The sequence below is a fragment of the Helianthus annuus genome, chromosome 2 (genome assembly GCF_002127325.2).
Source record: "Helianthus annuus cultivar XRQ/B chromosome 2, HanXRQr2.0-SUNRISE, whole genome shotgun sequence".
Classification (NCBI taxonomy): Eukaryota; Viridiplantae; Streptophyta; class Magnoliopsida; order Asterales; family Asteraceae; genus Helianthus; species Helianthus annuus.
The window spans coordinates 128,436,847-128,440,945 of NC_035434.2; the positions used below are offsets into that span (position 1 = coordinate 128,436,847).

The following is a 4,099-nucleotide window of genomic DNA, read 5'->3' on the forward strand; positions in this document are numbered from 1 at the left end:
TTCTTTTCTGTTTTTATTGCAGGACTTGGAACCCGACGCCAATCTTACATAGTGTATGAGCTCCAGTTCTAATAAAGACATAAAAGAACCTCTAGAAGAACCCGAACGCTTTCTCAGAAAAAGATTAAAAGCTAAAAACCAAGAGAAGGTTTCGGGTGATCCACCTCCAATGGCGGACCAACGTACCCTCATGGATTATCTACGACCCACCGTAGGTAATCTAGGCGCCGCTATCAATGCTCCGAATGTTGAAGCTAATAACTTCGAACTTCGACCGCACTTGATACAAATGCTCCAAAACTCCGCAACTTTCCATGGGCTTGCGGACGAGGATCCCCATCTACATATTACTAATTTCTTAGAAATATGTGATACTTTTCGGATCAATGGAGCATCAAATGACGCTATCCGCCTCCGAATGTTTCCTTTCTCATTAAAAGACCGAGCGAAAGCTTGGCTCAACGCCCTCCCAGCTGGATCGGTAAACACCTGGGATGAACTAGCCCAAAAATTTCTATATAAGTATTTCCCTCCCGCTAAAACAGCTAAATTAATGACTGAAATTAATACATATTCACAAGAGGACGGGGAATCCTTATATGAAACTTGGGAAAGGTTCAAGGAGTTATTACGTAAGTGTCCACATCACGGCCTTGCGATATGGCAACAAGTATCCACTTTCTATAATGGATTGTTGCCACATACAAGGCAGACACTTGATTCTTGCTCCGGGGGACTTTTAGGTAATCGACGCCCGCATGAAATATATAACCAAATTGAGGAAATTGCTCAAACCAATTTTCAATGGCACACCCCCCGAGGCAATAAATCTATTGCCCCGGGCGCCCATAAGGTCGATGAAAGCACTTCTTTACAAGCCCAAATCGAGGCCCTTTCTTCAAAAATAAAAAAATTGGAAATGACAAAAACAGTCTCGGTTATGGCTTGTGAAGGGTGTGGTGGGTCACATGAAAATTGGAGTTGTATGAAAGAAACGGACGATCAACAAGAATTGGTAAACTACATTGATAATAGACCTAGGCCGTCGGGTCCTCCAACGGGAACTTACAACCAAGGATGGCGAAACCACCCAAACCTTGGTTGGAGAGAACCCGGCAATAGTAGTAACCAACAAACCCAACGAACAAACTTTCAACAACCAAGAAATGAGTCACAAAATTTCACTCAACAACAAAGTGGACGAGAAAGGCTTGAAGATACTGTATCTCGCCTCATCTCCGACACTGAAAAGAAAAACTCGGAAAGATTTCTACAATTAGAATCAAATTTTAGAAAATCAACAAGCTAGTATTCAAAACATAGAAAAACAATTAAATCAAATAGCTCAAAATTTTGCCGAGAGACCGCAAGGCGCATTACCTAGCAATACCGAAACAAACCCAAAAGCGCAAGTTCATCTCATCACACTACGAAACCGCACCGTAGGGCCTGCAGAAGCGCCGCCGCCAACAGAAGAAACGGTACCCACACCTCTGCAGGAAAAGAACTCCCCTCCGTCACCAGAGCCTACCAAAGCTCCTCGAGTTCCGTACCCCGGTAGGTTAATTCGTCAGAAGACCAATGAGCAATTCGCAAAGTTCGAAAGTCTATTAAAGCAATTGCATGTCAATATTCCTTTTATTGAGGTCCTAACCCAAATGCCCAAATACTCTAAGTTCATGAGGGACTTCCTCACTCATAAAAAGAAAATTGAAAATTTGCAATTAGTCAATTTAGGCGAAGAATGCTCTGCCCTCGTACTCAATAAACTTCCCCAAAAGAAAATCGATCCCGCAAGCTTCACGATTCCCTGCTCAATAGGGGAGTCCCCCGTTCGTAATGTCTTAGCCAACCTTGGGGCTAGCATTAACCTCATGCCCTCATCAATGTTTAAAAGACTCGGCCTGGGAACCACGAGTCCTACAAAAATGAGCATACAACTCGCTGATCGATCCGTCAAATTCCCACAAGGTGTCATTGAAAATGTCTTGGTAAAGGTAAGCAGATTCGTCTATCCAGCCGACTTTGTCATACTCGATATGGAGGAAGACACCGAGGTCCCCCTCATACTAGGGAGACCATTTCTTGCCACCGCACAAGCAGTGGTAGATATGAATGATGGAACCCTCACCTTGAGGTATGGGGATGATGAAGTAAAATTCGGAGTTGGGAAGAGAATAGAGGACGACGACCCGGTCAACTACATGAAGGTTATTGATTCGAGCTTGGATGCTGCTCTCCGACGGTGTAACATGGGACGCCAAGCATCCCACTCAGAAAATATATAACCTCACATTGGGTCTAGCCAAGGACCCTTATAAACGTGGCGCACCACGGAGGCATTCCGCGGAACTATCCCTAGTTTAGTTTAATCTTTTAGTTTTAATTTGCAGGAATAAAACACACTCGTGGTGGTAATGGATGAAAAAGGGAACGAGAAAAATGGCCCCATGCACAAAGAACGAAGCAACCCGACACAAATCTCCATTACAGAAGGCTCAACACGGGCCGTGCTCAACCAACACGGCCCCGTGCTGAGCCACCTGCAGAAAAATCGCCCAGTTCAGGTAACTGGACACGGGCCGTGTTCACCAGACACGCCCCCGTGTCCAGGCTTCTGTCTCATTTCTTTAATTTCTGTTACTGGCACCTGAACACGGGGCCATGTCCGGTCCCCACGGGGCCGTGTCCAGACTGCCAGTAACATAAATCTTTGCTTTTTAACACCACATTACACATCCAATCAACCTAAAAATTTATTTTTTGGACACATTGAGGACAATGTGTAATTTAAGTGTGGGGGGGGGGGGGAAGCTAACACTTTGAAATTTTGCAAGTCCTAACAACAAGCCTTACACAAAACTCTATTGGAACCGCTAAACACCCCAAATTTTTTTCTTACTTGTCTAAAGTTTAAGTTGGGAATCACACGATTTATAAGGTTATATTTTTATAAAATTTACAACCGAAAGTGTGACAACTCGAGTTTCTGACTTTCACTTTCGCATTAAATGCGCGTTGACTTTGACTGTTTAGTAGTTGACTTGTTGGACTTGTAATTGTACGCGTTGTGTTTTAATGAAACGTGTTGTCATTGTGCATACATGTAACTACTTGTTGTTGTGAAAGATAATATTAGAAATTATTATTTAATACACTTAGTCTAGATCGAAGCATATCCTTCGATTCGAAGGATCAACTTTCGGTTCGAAGGGTCTCGAAACATATCCTTCGACCAAGGACTTTATCCTTCGACATCCTTCGGCCACGAAACATATCCTTCGGCTGGAATTCGGATCCTTCGGCCCAGTCTTTCAGATGGGCTTGGCCCATTTCTGTGATAAGTTTAAATACGTGACTGCATGTAAGTCATCAGTTAGTTTTCAAAAACCCTAGTTCTATTGTGTGTGTGTGACGGCATATAGCAGACCTACTCTCTGTTCGAAGGATTTCATTCCGTAATCCAGATTTCCGGTTAGTGTGTGGTGTTGTTTACGATGCTTTGATTTCACGATTTATCTATTGTCTTGCGATATATTGTTGTATGTTAATCGGATATGCATGACTATCGGATCTGTTTTGATGTTGTTCAATGAGAATGTGTTATGGATCGGTTGTGATAACCGGATATGTATGTTAGGTAGTTGAACTGAATGATGATTATGTTTACATGACACATAGATGACGATTCGGATTTGGTTGATGATTGATTCTATTACCGTTAAATGATTTCTAGGAATGATAGTAACTGTCGTAGATGATCTTGTGCCTTCTGTGTAATGTAACTGATGAGATGTGCTTGTTAATGATGATGACGGCTGTAGATGATTAGGGTTTCTGTTTCTGTAACTAGCTGCGTGATAAACGTAACTGATATTCCGTAACTGACATGTATCGAAAGATACTTGCTACTCGAAACATAGTTGTTGTCGAAAGATGCTTGTTGACCGAACCATAGTAGTGTTGACCGAAGGATAACTCTGACCGAACCATAGTAACTTTGACCGAAAGATAGCTTTGACCGAAAGATGACAGTGGTCCGAAACATAACATTCGGTCCGAAGGGTAATTGTGTTAACTGTTGTCGAAAGATAACAGA

The 4,099-nt window shown here is 42.6% G+C and overlaps 1 non-coding gene across 1 annotated transcript; it reads right to left on the reverse strand.

The window, feature by feature from the left end:
* Positions 1-547: 547 nt before the first annotated feature.
* On the reverse strand, positions 548-654 carry LOC118489880. The gene has a single exon (XR_004887893.1). It is a non-coding gene; the product is annotated as a small nucleolar RNA R71 (small nucleolar RNA).
* Positions 655-4,099: the final 3,445 nt, after the last annotated feature.